Here is a 20660-nt window from a genome sequence, read left to right as displayed (position 1 = left end):
GAAAGTGTTTGATTGTCTGTGAGTTAGCGCCTTACAGAGAGAAGTCCCTTGAGCTACAACTCTACTGCTGATAGTGATTAGAACACGTCTTAGTCACGTATTATCAACAGTACATTTCAGTAACATGAGTCAGCCGTGCTCCCGTTGCACGATAGGAGTTTTTTTTTTTTTTTTTGCAGATGTGTAGCCAATGAGTCAACCCAGTTTTTTGTGAAGAATTTCTGAGGTCAGAATTAGAGGCAGCGTTTCGTGTTTCCGGACCCTTTAGGATGAGACCCGCATCCCTCAGGACGAAACCTAGTTGAGTTTTAGGGCGAAGGATTTGGTTATCTTTTTCAGTTGGAAATTTCTCTGCATTTTATGCTGCATCCTTAAGGCCTCAGGATGGCCGGAACGCTTGTTCTCAGGGCACAGCCAATTCAGAGTTCCTGGGTCGCATATCATTAAAACCCTGTGGTGCTTTTACGACTTAAGTTGCACCTCGGTAGGTACGTGACTTAGAACTTTTAGGTGTATTATTGCTTTTGTAGCTTGACCAAACTGATTTACGTTTGGTTTGGAGCATGTGTGAGAACAGTAAGCAAAACAATATTTAATATTGTCTAGGGTGGTTATGTAGCTTAGATAATTGAAAGCTTTCTTTGTTTCTTATACTCAAATATCTTACTCTCCAATGTCTATAAACTGGAGCTCCGCTTGTATGCTCGGTGAGTCTCGTGATGATGGATGTAACCTAGCTCGGTTGCATTTTCTGCATGCATGTAGGTACACGTAAAGACCGAGATCCTGAGTCAGTGGATGCTTGTGTTTTGTTTTCCGTTTTTAGCTGCAAACAATTCTCACGACCTTATTTGTTCAAATTGTATCTAATGTAAATGTGCAAAGGCTCCCTGAATTGTATCTTCTTATAACAGCAATGGTCACACACTTAGACTACTGAGTTGGTAGTTTTGTGTCCATTCATCAAGCTTTCCACAATTCAAGAGCCGTTACCACTTACTGTCTTTCTTGCTATTAGTTTTACTTGTCTGCGTAAGTGAGTGTTGTCCCAGGAATTCTAATGCCTGAAATACTGGTGTGGCATTGGGGAAAAATTGATTTCTCGGCCAGTGAAGTGCATCCTCACTGTTAAGTATCTGGAGCGATTTAATGGCATTCCCACAGTTATCACTGTTGGAATGCCACCGAATACTACTTGCAGATGTGGTTATATTGAACATAGAGTTCCCTTACTTGAAGAGTCAGTTATGTTTTGTGAAGTCGCTAGAAATAGAGTGCGCTCGGCTATATCTGCACAGTAAGCTGCTATACCCCCAGAAAACCTACAAGTATACACCCAGCTAGCACAAAGGGCATGACGGACATCAGAATAATGTGCCGCAGCAGCCCATTGCTGTCTGCCTTGTGATTATTAAAGGTAAGGAGACCTACGTATTTAGTGTGTGGTCTGGTAGGTGTTGCTCGTTTCACATTTAAGTGAGCATGCTGTGTCACACGTTTCTCTTGACCAGGAGGGCAATCCTCCAGCCCCTACTGGGACACTAACCAAGTGTCCCTGCTTTTTTAACTGCTATGTTGAGAATAACGACTTTCTCTGATTATTTTCAAACCTAGGATCTTTTATAGAGACACACAACAATTGGGTATTGATTGTAAACAAGCGAGTTGTAGTTTTAAGGGTTATTTCAAATGAAGAATTCCATGACAATTACCTTAATGACGTAGGAGCAAAATATTAAATAGAGAGTGCGGACATACATACATTACTCTTGTCCACACACGTTTAAATGAATGATTGATGGCCTGTACTAAATTACTGTACTTCAGTTTGTAGCATTCATGCTTTTTGACCAGTCTTCTGAAAGGCCCAGAGTGTCAAGTATTTAGATGCGTATTTCAAGAGTCTTTTCTGAAGCAAGACTACTTTACCATCATCATCATAAGTCTTTATTCGATTTTGAAAGATCATAAAAGACACAAACATAGAACAAGACATTACATCTGGTGCCCAATACAATTATTAAAATCCATCAATAAATACTTAAAAAGAGCATTGAACAAGTCGAAAAGACTACAGAAATAAAATCTACATAGTTAAAAATCAACTACATCTACTACAAAGTAAAAGAATATCAATTAAAAAAGAGAACCCACATCCCATTATTTATATGTTTTAATAAGAGTACTTCAGATGTTTACTTGGAGGCTTTTTTCCTTAAGATCCATGCCCACCCCAAAAATTTAGCTAATGCTATAGAGATAATTGGTAAAGTGCTTGTGCGTAAGATTCTTAGTGCAACAGCACTGCTCCTAGTGCCTAGAGTCTTGCACATTGGAGTCAACCAGACTCGTCTTGGGGTAGCAAATACAGGGCAAACAAACAGGAAATGGGCGGTTGATTCTGCTTGTAGCCCACAAGCGGGACATATTTCCTCGCATGCACTAGACCATCTTCCTGTGAGAGACCTAATTGGTAAAGAACCAGCTCTGAACTGGAAATAAAGTTTCCTATCTCCAGGTTTGGTAACCAAGTCCCAGTACGGTTCTACAGCAGGTATAGTTTTTGCCTCCAGATAACAACCGGTCATCCCAGAGGAATTTGCTCTGCTCCATACGTGATATGCAACTCGTTCCCAGTATATCATTTTCAAGGATTTCTTTGAAGGGAACAGAGCAGCCGCTGGGTCACTCCACAGCCCCTCCATACCCAGGTCAATCAAGGTCTCATGGAGGTTTCTCAACCATCCGATCTTATGGAACACATCTAATTTTATAACGTCCATGAGACCTTTGGCGTAAGGGAAGAGTTCCGGAGTGGTCCAGAGCCTCCGCCAGTATAAAACCGGACGCAGTTTAGCTATATCCATAATGGCCTTCCTACCTAGTTCGTATCTTAAAGGTACCAAAGGGGTACTCTGGGGAAGACCAGTTATGCAACGAAAACATTTATTTTCAACTACAGTTAAAGATGTCAGCTGGTCAAACCCCCATAGCTCTGCCCCATACAACGCAGAACTTAGGGTCTTGGCCTCATAGACTTTGAGCACTGGTTTTATTGGTTTAGTAAAAGATTTCTTATGCTTCCTAGTTAGGGCTCCCGATATTTGTCTGAATTTCAGGGCAGCCATCTTTATATGCTTACTCCATTTATTGTCTTTTGCTACGTGCATACCTAGATAAACAAAGTTATTAACCATTTCTAACGGTTGCCCGTTCATAAAAAAACTTTTTCCCTCTATAGCTTGGATGTGGGTTAAAAGCCATGAGTTTCGTTTTGGCCACGTTCACCTCCAGACCATGACCAAGGCAAAAATCTTCAAACACTAGCAGAGCTCTTTGCAGGCCACTCAGTGTTTTTTGATACGATAAGCGTATCATCCGCAAACATCAATATCGGAGTAATAACTCCGGCCAACTTTGGAGCATCTGTATTGACGCTAAGCATACATTCTACTATCCCGTTAATATATAATGAAAAGAGTGTGGGGGTCATGGTGCAACCTTGGCGCGCACCACGCTCTACCGGGAACTCAGGAGTAACATCTCCAGGGCCTCCCCACTGTATTTTAGCAAAGTTAGTCTCATGTAGCCTCATTACCAGGGTCAAAGTTTCTGCGGGCAGCCCTAACTTTTCTAACACTGCCCACAACCGTGGCCGAGGCACAAGATCAAAGGCAGCTCTTAAGTCCACAAAAGCGGCATAGAGACTACCTTTTCCCAAGGTAACTACCTTCCAATGAAGTTGAACAAAACGATAAACCTGATCCACTGTACTAATTAACTTACGAAAGCCAGCTTGGAAAGGGGACAAGATCTTATTGTCTTCAGTCCACTCTAATTTCTGGTTCGAGACCATCCTCCCTATGACCTTCTGGATTGTGTCTATCAGGCTAATTGGCCTGTAGTTACCTGGCAGTGCCTTGTCTCCCTTCTTAAACACTGGAATTATAACTGAACCCCCCCCCCCCATGATTTAGGGACTGGCGCACCTTCGGCCACAGCATTTGCCAATAGTGTGATATACTTGCTCCAACAGACTTTGTTGTGGAGAAAGACATCAGGTGGGACCCCGTCTGGTCCCGGAGCTCGCCCACTAGCTACAGATCCCAAAGCCATTAAGGCATCTTCGCTACTAAAAGGACCTTGGGAATAGAAAACATAAGTTGTCTCCCAAGTGGGATTGGATTTAAAATTACATGCATATTGCGGTTTAAAATATTTTAACCATTCCTCTTGAGTAACATGGTTTGAGGGTCTATCAGGCAGACCTCCTCTATCCCACTTAATGATATTCCAAAATAATCTTATATCCCTGGCATTGCTTGCTCCCTTCAAATCTAGCCAATAGAGCTCATCCCATTTCTTTTTAGCCTGCCCTACACGTTTGTCTAGCCTTTCGGGTGCGATCATTATATCCACTAGAAAGGGGTACAGCCAAGTCAGCTCTGGCTCTCCGACAATCACCATCATACCATCGTAACCGCTTAGGTGGTGCCTTTTTGCCTTTTCTTACTGGTTTCAGAAAATGCCAACGTATTCCCTCGAAAAAGGCTTCATGAAATCCAGTGGCTAGTACACTACCTGCCTCAATGGCCATAGCACCCTCGAGTTCCAATGTAACTTTGGCTAACTCATCAATATTAGCAGTGGCCTTATCGTTAGTCTTAACCTCACGCCACTTGAGCCTACGCATGTCATTAGAGGGGACAACTTCAGGTGGCTTAAATTCCGTCACCTCTTCTTCTATTTGACCACTCTTCCACCACCAGTGCGTTACACATATAGGATTATGATCGCTCTCGACTCTTAATTCGACCACCATATCTTTTACATTTTGCCATAACTTCATACTACAAAGCACATAATCAATCCTACTTTTATACCGGCCATTATCAAATGTATTGGCCCCTGTCTTGTCACCCGGTGTCCTGCCGTTCAATGCCCTCAGTCCTCTCTCATAGCAGAGAGCATTGACCTGGACCACAGCCTCTGACCACCTTTTAATTGGTTCGAGGTCAAGTCCGGGTATACCCCAAAACTGATGTTCCTCAGGATCAAGACCCCAATCAGAGTCTGGATCCAGAAGGGGTTCAAAAGTTACATTCAAATCCCCCGCGACGATCACTCCCCTCTCACTCGAGTGCTGGTCTATAAGGGAATCCAAATTAGCCAGTACCCGTGACCTTGTCCCCTTGGTCCCCCTAAGATACAGATTATATATATATATATATCCAAATCGCCCAAGGGTCCCAGAGATAACCTGACTAGTTGAATGTCAGGAGACCACGTTGATATCTCACTAGCCGTCGAAAATAAATCTTGTCGTGCCCAAGTTGTTAGGCCACCCATAGGGCACCCTTTGGGTCCCTTTGTTGCTGGAACATGAAAATTCAAATATCCCAGCAAGAGCTGTAACTCACAGGACCAAGTCTCCTGAAAACGGCAGACATCGAAATTACCAATAAATTCGACCCATTCGGGAGAATCCATTTTTACCTTCAGGCCAGCAAAGTTCCAAGAGATCAATGTGCCCACCCCTGATCCTAACTTTGTAGCCTGATGGGTAATATTGAAGCTTGCTTCATATTGCCTCTGATTCTCCCTGTTCAGATTTAAATTTGGGACCCTTTGTAAATTAGACGTCCTGGGTGGTGCAGATTGGGCTACATCTGCTCCACCCATGAGCGCATCTCCATCTGCAGTGGCGTCCCTAGAAACTATTAAATTCAGCCCTTCTATCTCCGATCAGTCCAGGTCATCTAGATTACACAAACCATTATGATAGTCAGAGGGGACAATGATGCGCCCAGAATTTGTTCCTCTCCCTACCCAGTCCTGTCTAGTTCTTCCATCTGGCTTAGGGGCTAGATTATAAAAATAGCTTAAATCATGCACCTCAATCCCCGACCAGTCCCCGGGGAATGCACAATTACAGATAAAGCGCACTATGCGCCTATCTTTAAAATTTGACAATAATGGAATCACCCAAAACATCTTTTGGTCTAGATCCAACCCAGCTGACCCTTCTAACGAATAAGATCTTCCCATTCATGTTGCTGGGAATTGGTCTGTTCTTGTTTAACCAGAACGTCACTTTATTTTTAAGTTCTTGATAGGATTCAGATTTGCCACCTTTTATCTTGGGGACACCAGTTAGTACGGCAACATAAGGAAGGGAGTCTGGAGGAAGATGGATATGGGCCATGGAAGATTTAATGGATTTGTCATGGTTCTCTCTATTTACGTCTTCTCTCACTCCCTTGTTACCTCCAGATTCATTTCTTCTTTGGCCTGCCTCTGGATTGATTTGATTGGCTTTAGCTAAAACCTTTTGTGGATCAGTTCCTAAAATAACCTTAGTTATCAAACCAGGATCAACAGTGGGAATAGGTGCAGGAATCGTGGATGTGTCAGAATTTGTTGCTAATTTTATAAAAAAATGTAATGAGCAAAAGTTATCAAGGATCGTTTGTTCTAGGCGTTCAATTCTTTCATTAACCTGTTTTACCCTTTCTAAGAGGGGGGAGTATTAATGATCGCACCACCTGTTCAATCTGGGGGATCATTTCTCCTAATTGTGATTGATCAGAAAGACATTTATTTGCCTCGTCCAGAACCAGACGATCATCAGCTAGTGAAACACCAGGCACTTTGGATATAATGTTAAAAATTTTAGGTATTTTCGACTGCCTCCCGCTTTGGGTATCCCCTCCTCCTTTTCCTCTTCGGGTTAGTAGATCTTTTTACTTTTTTACTAGCCCTTGTCTTGGGATAGGCTGCTTCGGATCTTAAAGAACCCTCGATTTCTGAGGCAGCCTCACCAAAGGCCTCCATGTTCTTCATACTATCCTGTAAAATAATAGGGCTAGCCTAAACCTCCCCATGCGGGAACGGATCACTGATACCATGCCCTACTGGCCTGATAGGGGATTTTACTACTGCTAAAGATCCAATAGATCAGGGGTACTCACAAACTTTCTCTCGGGGGCCAAATTTACAGTGTGGTTTGTGGCCGAGGGCCGCACCTGTGGGGGCGGGGTCAGTGGTGGAGGGGGCGGGGCTAGAGCAACTAAAAAAAATGACCATGAGGTTGAACACAGACCCCTGCAGCGGACGCATTCGTCCACTGAGCCACCAGACCCAGCATACACACACACACATATGTATACAGTTCATTGGGGATTTGTCCATCAGAAGAACCGCACTTGAACACAAGCTGCTTTTCCCCACAAGCTTTTATTAGGTATGGTTCGTCGCGCTTGCCTGTAATTATTCACACCTGACTGAGCCCGACGCGTTTCGATGACTCTCTTCCTCAGAGGCTCACACAGTCAGTAGTATGCGAATGAAAGTTCCCCGAGTCCTTGTTTGGCAGTATATCGTACGCAACGTGCTGTCTCATATAGAGCAGCCCATTTGGTCATACGACATACTGCCAAACAGGGACTCTCTCTCTCCCGGTCTCACTCTCTCTCTCCCGGTCTCCTCTCTCTCTCTGTCTCCCTCTGTCTGTGTCCCTTTGTCTCCCTCCCTCTCTGTCTCCCTCCCTCTCTCTGTCTCTCCCCCTCTCTCTGTCTCCCCCTCTCTCTGTCTCCCCCTCTCTCTGTGTCTCCCCCTCTCTCTGTGTCTCCCCCTCTCTCTGTGTCTCCCCCTCTCTGTCTCCCCCTCTCTGTGTCTCCCCCTCTCTGTGTCTCCCCCTCTCTGTGTCTCCCCCTCTCTGTGTCTCCCCCTCTCTGTGTCTCCCCCTCTCTGTGTCTCCCCCTCTCTGTGTCTCCCCCTCTCTGTGTCTCCCCCTCTCTGTGTCTCCCCCTCTCTGTGGGTCTCCCCCTCTCTCTGGGTCTCCCCCTCTCTCTTGGTCTCCCCCCTCTCTCTGGGTCTCCCCCCTCTCTCTGGGTCTCCCCCCTCTCTCTGGGTCTCCCCCCTCTCTCTGGGTCTCCCCCCTCTCTCTGGGTCTCCCCCCTCTCTCTGGGTCTCCCCCCTCTCTCTGGGTCTCCCCCCTCTCTCTGGGTCTCCCCCCTCTCTCTGGGTCTCCCCCCTCTCTCTGGGTCTCCCCCCTCTCTCTGGGTCTCCCCCCTCTCTCTGGGTCTCCCCCCTCTCTCTGGGTCTCCCCCCTCTCTCTGTCTCCCTCTGTCTCCCTCTGTCTCCCTCTGTCTCCCTCTGTCTCCCTCTGTCTCCCTCTGTCTCCCTCTGTCTCCCTCTGTCTCCCTCTGTCTCCCTCTGTCTCCCTCTGTCTCCCTCTGTCTCCCTCGGTCTCCCTCGGTCTCCCTCGGTCTCCCTCGGTCTCCCTCGGTCTCCCTCGGTCTCCCTCGGTCTCCCTCGGTCTCCCTCGGTCTCCCTCGGTCTCCCTCGGTCTCCCTCGGTCTCCCTCGGTCTCCCTCGGTCTCCCTCGGTCTCTCTCGGTCTCTCTCGGTCTCTCTCGGTCTCTCTCGGTCTCTCTCGGTCTCTCTCGGTCTCTCTCTCGATCTCTCTCTCTCTCTCGATCTCTCTCTCTCTCTCGATCTCTCTCTCTCGATATCTCTCTCTCTCGATATCTCTCTCTCGATCTCTCTCTCGATCTCTCTCTCTCGATCTCTCTCTCTCGATCTCTCTCTCTCGATCTCTCTCGATCTCTCTCTCTCGATCTCTCTCTCTCGATCTCTCTCTCTCGATCTCTCTCTCTCGATCTCTCTCTCTCTCTCGATCTCTCTCTCTCGATCTCTCTCTCTCGATCTCTCTCTCTCGATCTCTCTCGATCTCTCTCTCTCGATCTCTCTCTCTCGATCTCTCTCTCTCGATCTCTCTCTCTCGATCTCTCTCTCTCGATCTCTCTCTCTCGATCTCTCTCTCTCGATCTCTCTCTCTCGATCTCTCTCTCTCTCGATCTCTTTCTCTCGATCTCTTTCTCTCGATCTCTTTCTCTCGATCTCTCTCTCTCGATCTCTCTCTCTCGATCTCTCTCTCTCGATCTCTCTCTCTCGATCTCTTTCTCTCGATCTCTCTCTCTCTCGATCTCTTTCTCTCGATCTCTCTCTCTCTCGATCTCTCTTTCTCTCGATCTCTCTTTCTCTCGATCTCTCTCTCTCGATCTCTCTCTCTCGATCTCTTTCTCTCTCTCTCGATCTCTCTCGATCTCTCTCGATCTCTCTTGATCTCTCTTGATCTCTCTCGATCTCTCTTGATCTCTCTTGATCTCTCTTGATCTCTCTCGATCTCTCTTGATCTCTCTCTCGATCTCTCGATCTCTCGATCTCTCGATCTCTCTCTCTCTCTCGATCTCTTTCTCTCAATCTCTCTCTCGATCTCTCTCTCTCGATCTCTCGATCTTGATCTCTCTTGATCTCTCTTGATCTCTCTTGATCTCTCTTGATCTCTCTTGATCTCTCTTGATCTCTCTTGATCTCTCTTGATCTCTCTTGATCTCTCTCGATCTCTCTCTTGATCTCTCTTGATCTCTCTCTCGATCTCTCTTGATCTCTCTCTCTCTCGATCTCTCTCTCGATCTCTCTCGATCTCTCTCTCGATCTCTCTCGATCTCGATCTCTCTCTCGATCTCTCTCGATCTCGATCTCGATCTCTCTCGATCTCGATCTCGATCTCTCTCTCTCTCGATCTCTCTCTCGATCTCTCTCTCGATCTCTCTCTCGATCTCTCTCTCGATCTCTCTCTCGATCTCTCTCTCGATCTCTCTCTCGATCTCTCTCTCGATCTCTCTCGATCTCTCTCTCTCTCTCTCTCGAGATCTCTCTCGATCTCTCGATCTCGATCTCTCTCTCTCTCTCTCTCTCTCTCTCGAGATCTCTCTCGATCTCTCGATCTCGATCTCTCTCTCTCTCTCTCTCTCTCTCTCTCGAGATCTCTCTCTCTCGATCTCTATCGATCTCTCTCTCGATCTTTCTCTCGATCTCTCGATCTCTCTCGATCTCTCTCTCGATCTCTCTCTCGATCTCTCTCTCTCGATCTCTCTCTCTCGATCTCTCTCTCTCGATCTCTCTCTCGATCTCTCTCTCTCGATCTCTCTCTCGATCTCTCTCTCGATCTCTCTCTCGATCTCTCTCTCGATCTCTCTCTCGATCTCTCTCTCTCGATCTCTCTCTCGATCTCTCTCTCGATCTCTCTCTCGATCTCTCTCTCGATCTCTCTCTCGATCTCTCTCTCGATCTCTCTCTCGATCTCTCTCTCGATCTCTCTCTCGATCTCTCTCTCTCGATCTCTCTCTCTCGATCTCTCTCTCTCGATCTCTCTCTCTCGATCTCTCTCTCTCGATCTCTCTCTCTCTCGATCTCTCTCTCTCGATCTCTCTCTCTCGATCTCTCGATCTCTCTCTCTCTCGATCTCGATCTCTCGATCTCTCGATCTCTCTTGATCTCTCGATCTCTCTCGATCTCTCGATCTCTCTCTCGATCTCTCGATCTCTCTCTCGATCTCTCTCTCTCTCGATCTCTCTCTCTCTCTCGATCTCTCTCTCTCTCGATCTCTCTCTCTCTCGATCTCTCTCTTGATCTCTCGATCTCGATCTCTCTCTCTCTCGATCTCTCTCTCTCTCTCTCTCTCTCGATCTCTCTCTCTCGATCTCTCTCTCTCGATCTCTCTCTCTCGATCTCTCTCTCTCTCTTGATCTCTCGATCTCGATCTCTCTCTCTCTCGATCTCTCTCTCTCTCTCTCTCTCTCGATCTCTCTCGATCTCTCGATCTCTCTCTCGATCTCTCGATCTCTCTCTCGATCTCTCTCTCTCTCGATCTCTCTCTCTCTCTCGATCTCTCTCTCTCTCGATCTCTCTCTCTCTCGATCTCTCTCTTGATCTCTCGATCTCGATCTCTCTCTCTCTCGATCTCTCTCTCTCTCTCTCTCTCTCGATCTCTCTCTCTCGATCTCTCTCTCTCGATCTCTCTCTCTCGATCTCTCTCTCTCGATCTCTCTCTCTCGATCTCTCTCTCTCGATCTCTCTCTCTCGATCTCTCTCTCTCGATCTCTCTCTCTCGATCTCTTTCTTGATCTCTCGATCTCGATCTCTCGATCTCTCTCTCGATCTCGATCTCTCGATCTCTCTCGATCTCTCTCTCTCTCGATCTCGATCTCTCGATCTCTCTCGATCTCTCTCTCTCTCGATCTCTCTCTCTCTCGATCTCGATCTCTCTCGATCTCGATCTCTCTCGATCTCTCTCGATATCTCTCTCTCTTGATCTCTCCTCTCGATCTCTCTCGATCTCTTTCCTCTCGATCTCTCTCGATCTCTCTCGATCTCTCTCGATCTCTCTCGATCTCTCTCGATCTCGATCTCTCTCGATCTCGATCTCTCTCGATCTCGATCTCTCTCGATCTCGATCTCTCTCGATCTCGATCTCTCTCGATCTCGATCTCTCTCGATCTCGATCTCTCTCGATCTCGATCTCTCTCGATCTCTCTCGATATCTCTCTCTCTTGATCTCTCCTCTCGATCTCTCTCGATATCTCTCTCTTTTGATCTCTCCTCTCGATCTCTCTCGATCTCTCTCCTCTCGATCTCTCTCTCTCGATCTCTCTCTCTCTCGATCTCGATCTCTCTCGATCTCTCTCGATCTCGATCTCTCTCGATCTCTCTCGATATCTCTCTCTCTTGATCTCTCCTCTCGATCTCTCTCGATCTCTCTCCTCTCGATCTCTCCTCTCGATCTCTCCTCTCGATCTCTCTCGATCTCTCTCGAGATCTCTCGAGATCTCTCTCTCGAGATCTCTCTCTCGAGATCTCTCTCTCTCTCGAGATCTCTCTCTCTCTCTCTCGAGATCTCTCTCTCTCTCTCTCGAGATCTCTCTCTCTCTCGAGATCTCTCTCTCTCTCTCTCGAGATCTCTCTCTCTCTCTCTCTCGAGATCTCTCTCTCTCTCTCTCGAGATCTCTCTCTCTCTCGATCTCTCTCGATCTCTCGATCTCTCTCTCTCTCGATCTCTCTCTCTCTCGATCTCTCTTGATCTCTCTCTCTCTCTCTTGATCTCGATCTCTCTCGATCTCTCTCTCTCTCGATCTCTCTCTCGATCTCTCGATCTCTCTCGATCTCTCGATCTCTCTCTCGATCTCTCTCTCGATCTCTCTCTCTCTCTCTCGATCTCTCTCTCGAGATCTCTCGAGATCTCTCTCGATCTCTCTCTCTCTCTCTCTCGATCTCTCTCTCTCGATCTCTCTCTCTCTCTCTCGATCTCGATCTCTCTCTCTCTCTCGATCTCGATCTCTCTCTCTCTCTCGATCTCTCTCTCTCGATCTCTCTCTCTCGATCTCTCTCTCTCGATCTCTCTCTCTCGATCTCTCGATCTCTCTCTCTCTCTCTCGATCTCTCTCTCTCGATCTCTCTCTCTTGATCTCTCGATCTCTCTCTCTCGATCTCTCTCGATCTCTCGATCTCTCTCGATCTCTCTCGATCTCTCTCTCTCTCTCTCTTTCTCGATCTCTCTCTCTCGATCTCTCTCTCTCTCGATCTCTCTCTCTCTCGATCTCTCTCTCTCTCGATCTCTCTCTTGATCTCTCGATCTCGATCTCTCTCTCTCTCGATCTCTCTCTCTCTCGATCTCTCTCTCTCGATCTCTCTCTCTCGATCTCTCTCTCTCGATCTCTCTCTCTCGATCTCTCTCTCTCGATCTCTCTCTCTCGATCTCTCTCTCTCGATCTCTCTCTCTCGATCTCTCTCTCTCGATCTCTCTCTCTCGATCTCTTTCTTGATCTCTCGATCTCGATCTCTCTCGATCTCTCGATCTCTCTCTCGATCTCTCTCTCTCTCTCGATCTCTCTCTCTCTCGATCTCTCTCTCTCTCGATCTCGATCTCTCGATCTCTCTCGATATCTCTCTCTCTTGATCTCTCCTCTCGATCTCTCTCGATCTCTCTCCTCTCGATCTCTCCTCTCGATCTCTCTCGATCTCTCTCGATCTCTCTCGATCTCTCTCTCGATCTCTCTCTCGAGATCTCTCTCTCGAGATCTCTCTCTCGAGATCTCTCTCTCGAGATCTCTCTCTCTCTCTCGAGATCTCTCTCTCTCTCTCGAGATCTCTCTCTCTCTCTCTCGAGATCTCTCTCTCTCTCTCTCGAGATCTCTCTCTCTCTCTCTCTCGAGATCTCTCTCTCTCTCTCTCGAGATCTCTCTCTCTCTCTCTCTCTCGAGATCTCTCTCTCTCGATCTCTCGATCTCTCTCTCTCTCGATCTCTCTCTTGATCTCTCTCTCTCTTGATCTCGATCTCTCTCGATCTCTCGATCTCTCTCTCTCGATCTCTCTCTCGATCTCTCGATCTCGATCTCTCTCTCTCTCGATCTCTCGAGATCTCTCTCGATCTCTCTCTCTCTCTCTCGATCTCTCTCTCTCGATCTCTCTCTCTCTCGAGATCTCGATCTCTCTCTCTCTCTCGATCTCTCTCGATCTCTCTCGATCTCTCTCGATCTCTCTCGATCTCTCTCGATCTCTCGATCTCTCTCTCTCTCGATCTCTCTCGATCTCTCTCTCTCTCGATCTCTCTCTCTCTCGATCTCTCTCTCTCTCGATCTCTCTCTCTCTCGATCTCTCTCTCTCTCGATCTCTCTCTCTCTCGATCTCTTGATCTCTCTTGATCTCGATTTCTCTCTCGATCTCGATCTCTCTCTCGATCTCTCGATCTCTCTCTCTCTCGATCTCTCTCTCGATCTCTCTCTCTCTCGATCTCTCTCTCTCTCGATCTCTCTCTCTCTCGATCTCTCTCTCTCTCGATCTCTCTCGATCTCTCTCTCGATCTCTCGATCTCTTGATCTCTCTTGATCTCGATCTCTCTCTCGATCTCGATCTCTCTCGATCTCTCGATCTCTCGATCTCTCGATCTCTCGATCTCTCTCTCTCTCGATCTCTCGATCTCTCGATCTCTCGATCTCTCGATCTCTCTCGATCTCTCTCTCGATCTCTCGATCTCTCGATCTCTCTCGATCTCTCTCGATCTCTCGATCTCTCGATCTCTCTCTATCTCTCGATCTCTCTCTATCTCTCGATCTCTCTCTATCTCTTGATCTCTCGATCTCTCTCTCGATCTCTCAATCTCTCTCGATCTCTCTCGATCTCTCTCGATCTCTCTCGATCTCTCTCGATCTCTCTCGATCTCTCGATCTCTCGATCTCTCTCTATCTCTCGATCTCTCGATCTCTCGATCTCTCTCTATCTCTCGATCTCTCTCTCTCTCGATCTCTCTCTCTCTCTCGATCTCTCTCTCTCGATCTCTCTCTCGATCTCTCTCGATATCTCTCTCGATATCTCTCTCGATATCTCTCTCGATCTCTCTCTCGATCTCTCTCTCGATCTCTCTCTCGATCTCTCTCTCGATCTCTCTCTCGATCTCTCTCTCGATCTCTCTCTCTCTCTCGAGATCTCTCTCTCTCTCTCGAGATCTCTCTCTCTCTCTTGAGATCTCTCTCTCTCTCTTGAGATCTCTCTCTCTCGAGATCTCTCTCTCTCTCTCGAGATCTCTCTCTCTCGAGATCTCTCTCTCTCTCTCGAGATCTCTCTCTCTCTCGATCTCTCTCTCTCTCGATCTCTCTCTTGATCTCTCTCTCTCTCGATCTCTCTCGAGATCTCTCTCTATCTCTTGAGATCTCTCTCTCTCGAGATCTCTCTCTCTCTCTCGAGATCTCTCTCTCTCTCGAGATCTCTCTCTCTCTCGAGATCTCTCTCTCTCTCGATCTCTCTCGAGATCTCTCTCTCTCTCGATCTCTCTTTCTCTCGATCTCTCTCTTGATCTCTCTCTCTCTCGATCTCTCTCGATCTCTCTCGAGATCTCTCTCTATCTCTTGAGATCTCTCTCTCTCGAGATCTCTCTCTCTCTCTCGAGATCTCTCTCTCTCTCTCGAGATCTCTCTCTCTCTCGAGATCTCTCTCTCTCTCGAGATCTCTCTCTCTCTCGATCTCTCTCTCTCTCGATCTCTCTCTTGATCTCTCTCTCTCGATCTCTCTCTTGATCTCTCTCTCTCTCGATCTCTCTCGATCTCTCTTGATCTCTCTCGATCTCTCTCGAGATCTCTCTCTATCTCTTGAGATCTCTCTCTCTCGAGATCTCTCTCTCTCTCTCGAGATCTCTCTCTCTCTCGAGATCTCTCTCTCTCTCGAGATCTCTCTCTCTCTCGAGATCTCTCTCTCTCTCGAGATCTCTCTCTCTCTCGAGATCTCTCTCTCTCTCTCGAGATCTCTCTCTCTCTCGAGATCTCTCTCTCTCGATCTCTCTCGAGATCTCTCTCTCTCTCGATCTCTCTCTTGATCTCTCTCTCTCTCGATCTCTCTCGAGATCTCTCGAGATCTCTCTCTATCTCTTGAGATCTCTCTCTCTCGAGATCTCTCTCTCTCTCTCGAGATCTCTCTCTCTCTCGATCTCTCTCTCTCTCGATCTCTCTCTTGATCTCTCTCTCTCTCGATCTCTCTCTTGATCTCTCTCTCTCTCGATCTCTCTCGATCTCTCTTGATCTCTCTCGATCTCTCTCGAGATCTCTCTCTATCTCTTGAGATCTCTCTCTCTCGAGATCTCTCTCTCTCTCTCTCGAGATCTCTCTCTCTCTCTCGAGATCTCTCTCTCTCTCTCGAGATCTCTCTCTCTCTCGAGATCTCTCTCTCTCTCGAGATCTCTCTCTCTCGAGATCTCTCTCTCTCTCGAGATCTCTCTCTCTCTCGATTTCTCTCTCTCTCGATCTCTCTCTTGATCTCTCTCTCTCTCGATCTCTCTCGAGATCTCTCTCTATCTCTCTCGATCTCTCTCGATCTCTCTCGATCTCTCTCGAGATCTCTCTCTATCTCTTGAGATCTCTCTCTCTCGAGATCTCTCTCTCTCTCTCGAGATCTCTCTCTCTCTCGAGATCTCTCTCTCTCTCGAGATCTCTCTCTCTCTCGATCTCTCTCGAGATCTCTCTCTCTCTCGATCTCTCTCTCTCTCGATCTCTCTCTTGATCTCTCTCTCTCTCGATCTCTCTCGAGATCTCTCTCGAGATCTCTCGAGATCTCTCGAGATCTCTCTCTATCTCTCTCTATCTCTCTCTATCTCTCTCTATCTCTCTCTATCTCTCTCTATCTCTCTCGATCTCTCTCGATCTCTCTCGATCTCTCTCTCTCTCTCTTGAGATCTCTCTCTCTCGATCTCTCTCTCTCTCTTGAGATCTCTCTCTCTCTCTTGAGATCTCTCTCTCTCGAGATCTCTCTCTCTCTCTCGAGATCTCTCTCTCTCTCTCGAGATCTCTCTCTCTCTCTCGAGATCTCTCTCTCTCTCGAGATCTCTCTCTCTCTCGATCTCTCTCGAGATCTCTCTCTCTCTCTCTCTCTCTCTCTCTCGATCTCTCTCTCTCGATCTCTCTCTCGATCTCTCTCTCGATCTCTCTCTCGATCTCTCTCGATCTCTCTCGATCTCTCTCGAGATCTCTCTCTCTCTCTCTCTCTCTCTCTATCTCTCTCTATCTCTCTCTATCTCTCTCTATCTCTCTCTATCTTTCTCTATCTCTCTCGATCTCTCTCGATCTCTCTCGATCTCTCTCGATCTCTCTCGATCTCTCTCGATCTCTCTCTCGATCTCTCTCTCGATCTCTCTCTCGATCTCTCTCGATCTCTCTCGATCTCTCTCTCGATCTCTCTCTCTCTCGATCTCTCTCTCGATCTCTCTCTCGATCTCTCTCGATCTCTCTCTCGATCTCTCTCTCGATCTCTCTCTCGATCTCTCTCGATCTCTCTCTCTCGATCTCTCTCTCTCGATCTCTCTCTCGATCTCTCTCTCTCTCGATCTCTCTCTCTCTCTCTCTCTCTCGATCTCTCTCTCTCGATCTCTCTCTCGATCTATCTCTCTCTATCTCTCTCTATCTCTCTCTATCTCTCTCTATCTCGATCTCTCTCTCGATCTCTCTCTCGATCTCTCTCTCGATCTCTCTCTCGATCTCTCTCTCGATCTCTCTCTCGATCTCTCTCTCGATCTCTCTCTCGATCTCTCTCTCGATCTCTCTCTCGATCTCTCTCTCGATCTCTCTCTCGATCTCTCTCTCGATCTCTCTCTCGATCTCTCGATATCTCTCTCGATATCTCTCTCGATCTCTCGATCTCTTTCTCGATCTCTCGATCTCTTTCTCGATCTCTCTCTCTCGATCTCTCTCTCTCGATCTCTCTCTCTCGATCTCTCTCTCTCGATCTCTCTCTCTCGATCTCTCTCTCTCTCTTGATCTCTCTCTCGATCTCTCTCTCTCGATCTCTCTCTCTCGATCTCTCTCTCGATCTCTCTCTCGATCTCTCTCTCTCTCTCTCTCGATCTCTCTCTCTCTCTCTCGATCTCTCTCTCTCTCTCTCGATCTCTCTCTCTCTCTCTCGATCTCTCTCTCTCTCTCGATCTCTCTCTCTCTCTCGATCTCTCTCTCTCGATCTCTCTCTCTCGATCTCTCTCTCTCGATCTCTCTCTCTCGATCTCTCTCTCGATCTCTCTCTCTCTCGATCTCTCTCTCTCTCGATCTCTCTCGATCTCTCTCTCTCGATCTCTCTCTCTCGATCTCTCTCTCTCTCTCTCTCGATCTCTCTCTCTCTCTCTCTCTCGATCTCTCTCTCTCGATCTCTCTCTCTCTCTCTCGATCTCTCTCTCTCGATCTCTCTCTCTCGATCTCTCTCTCTCGATCTCTCTCTCTCGATCTCTCTCTCGATCTCTCTCTCGATCTCTCGATCTCTCTCGATCTCTCTCGATCTCTCTCTCTCGATCTCTCTCTCTCGATCTCTCTCTCGATCTCTCTCTCTCTCGATCTCTCTCTCTCTCTCTCTCTCTCGATCTCTCTCTCGATCTATCTCTCTCTATCTCTCTCTATCTCTCTCTATCTCTCTCTATCTCTCTCTATCTTGATCTCTCTCTCGATCTCTCTCTCGATCTCTCTCTCGATCTCTCTCTCGATCTCTCTCTCGATCTCTCTCTCGATCTCTCTCTCGATCTCTCTCTCGATCTCTCGATATCTCTCTCGATATCTCTCTCGATCTCTCGATCTCTTTCTCGATCTCTCGATCTCTTTCTCGATCTCTCTCTCTCGATCTCTCTCTCTCGATCTCTCTCTCTCGATCTCTCTCTCTCTCTCTTGATCTCTTGATCTCTCTCTCGATCTCTCTCTCTCGATCTCTCTCTCTCGATCTCTCTCTCGATCTCTCTCTCGATCTCTCTCTCTCTCTCTCGATCTCTCTCTCTCTCGATCTCTCTCTCTCTCTCTCGATCTCTCTCTCTCTCTCTCGATCTCTCTCTCTCTCTCGATCTCTCTCTCTCGATCTCTCTCTCTCGATCTCTCTCTCTCGATCTCTCTCTCTCGATCTCTCTCTCTCTCGATCTCTCTCTCTCTCGATCTCTCTCTCTCTCGATCTCTCTCGATCTCTCTCTCTCGATCTCTCTCTCTCTCTCTCTCGATCTCTCTCTCTCTCTCTCTCTCGATCTCTCTCTCTCGATCTCTCTCTCTCTCTCTCTCGATCTCTCTCTCTCGATCTCTCTCTCTCGATCTCTTTCTCTCGATCTCTCTCTCTCGATCTCTCTCTCTCGATCTCTCTCTCTCGATCTCTCTCTCTCTCGATCTCTCTCTCTCTCTCGATCTCTCTCTCTCTCTCTCGATCTCTCTCTCTCGATCTCTCTCGATCTCTCTCGATCTCTCTCGATCTCTCGATCTCTCTCTCTCGATCTCTCTCTCTCGATCTCTCTCTCTCGATCTCTCTCGATCTCTCTCGATCTCTCTCGATCTCTCTCGATCTCTCTCGATCTCTCTCGATCTCTCTCGATCTCTCTCTCTCTCTCGATCTCTCTCGATCTCTCTCGATCTCTCTCGATCTCTCTCGATCTCTCTCTCTCTCGATCTCTCTCGATCTTTCTCGATCTCTCTCGATCTCTCTCTCTCTCGATCTCTCTCGATCTTTCTCGATCTCTCTCGATCTCTCTCTCTCGATCTCGATCTCTCTCTCGATCTCTCTCTCGATCTCTCTCTCGATCTCTCTCTCGATCTCTCTCGAGATCTCTCTCTCTCGATCTCTCTCTCTCGAGATCTCTCTCTCTCTCTCTCGAGATCTCTCTCTCTCTCTCTCGAGATCTCTCTCTCTCTCTCTCGAGATCTCTCTCTCTCTCTCTCGAGATCTCTCTCGAGATCTCTCTCTTTCTCTCGAGATCTCTCTCTCTCGAGATCTCTCTCTCTCGAGATCTCTCTCTCTCGAGATCTCTCTCTCTCTCTCTCTCTCTCTCTCTCTTGATCTCTCTTGATCTCGATCTCTCTCGATCTCTCTCGATCTCTCTTGATCTCTCTCTCGATCTCTCTCTCTCGATCTCTCTCGATCTCTCTCTCTCTCGATCTCTCTCTCTCTCTCGAGATCTCTCGATCTCTCTCTCTCGAGATCTCTCTCTCTCTCGAGATCTCTCTCTCGAGATCTCTCTCGATCTCTCTCTCTCGATCTCTCTCTCTCGATCTCTCTCTCTCGATCTCTCTCTCTCGATCTCTCTTGATCTCTCTCGATCTCTCGATCTCGATCTCTCTCTCTCGATCTCTCTCTCTCGATCTCTCTTGATCTCTCTCGATCTCTCGATCTCGATCTCTCTCTCGATCTCTCTCTCTCTCGATCTCTCTCTCTCTCTCTCGATCTCTCTCTCTCGATCTCTCTCTCTCTCGATCTCTCTCTCTCTCGATCTCTCTCTCTCTCGATCTCTCTCTCTCTCTCGATCTCTCTCTCTCTCGATCTCTCTCTCTCTCTCTCGATCTCTCTCTCTCGATCTCTCTCTCTCGATCTCTCTCTCTCGATCTCTCTCTCTCGATCTCTCTCTCGATCTCTCTCTCTCTCGATCTCTCTCTCGATCTCTCTCTCTCGATCTCTCTCTCTCTCGATCTCTCTCGATCTCTCTCGATCTCTCTCGATCTCTCTCGATCTCTCTCGATCTCTCGATCTCTCTCGATCTCTCTCGATCTCTCTCTCTCTCTCGATCTCTCTCTCTCTCGATCTCTCTCTCGATCTCTCTCTCGATCTCTCTCTCGATCTCTCTCTCGATCTCTCGATCTCTCGATCTCTTTCTCGATCTCTTTCTCGATCTCTCTCGATCTCTCTATCTCTCGATCTCTATCTCTCGATCTCTATCTCTCGATCTCTCTCTCTCTCTCTCTCTCTCTCTCGATCTCTCTCTCTCTCGATCTCTCTCTCGATCTCTCTCTCGATCTCTCTCGATCTCTCTCGATCTCTCTCTATCTCTCTCTCGATCTCTCTCTCTCGATCTCTCTCTCTCTCTCGATCTCTCTCAATCTCTCTCGATCTCTCTCGATCTCTCTCGATCTCTCTCGATCTCTCGATCTCTCTCTCTCTCGATCTCTCTCTCTCGATCTCTCTCTCTCGATCTCTCTCGATCTCTCTCGATCTCTCTCTCTCTCTCTCGATCTCTCGATCTCTCTCGATCTCTCTCGATCTCTCTCGATCTCTCTCTCTCGATCTCTCTCTCTCTCTCTCGATCTCTCTCGATCTCTCGATCTCGATCTCTCTCTCGATCTCTCTCGATCTCTCTCTCGATCTCTCTCTCGATCTCTCTCGATCTCTCTCTCTCGATCTCTCTCTCTCGATCTCTCTCTCTCGAGATCTCTCTCTCTCTCTCTCTCGAGATCTCTCTCTCTCTCTCTCGAGATCTCTCTCTCTCTCTCTCGAGATCTCTTTCTCTCTCTCTCGAGATCTCTCTCTTTCTCTCGAGATCTCTCTCTCTCGAGA

General features: G+C 47.6%; 1 protein-coding gene across 4 annotated transcripts in view; it reads left to right on the top strand.

Annotated features, from left to right (window-relative positions):
- The window catches only part of LSR (lipolysis stimulated lipoprotein receptor), a 295848-nt gene that overhangs the window by 1030 nt on the left and 274158 nt on the right, over positions 1 to 20660 (top strand). The gene's annotated exons all lie outside the window — the stretch shown is intronic.

This window comes from Triturus cristatus, chromosome 1_2 (genome assembly GCF_964204655.1).
Source record: "Triturus cristatus chromosome 1_2, aTriCri1.1, whole genome shotgun sequence".
Lineage (NCBI taxonomy): Eukaryota > Metazoa > Chordata > Amphibia > Caudata > Salamandridae > Triturus > Triturus cristatus.
The sequence above is the reverse complement of the archived record's forward strand: the minus strand, read 5'-3'. Positions and strand labels throughout refer to the sequence as shown.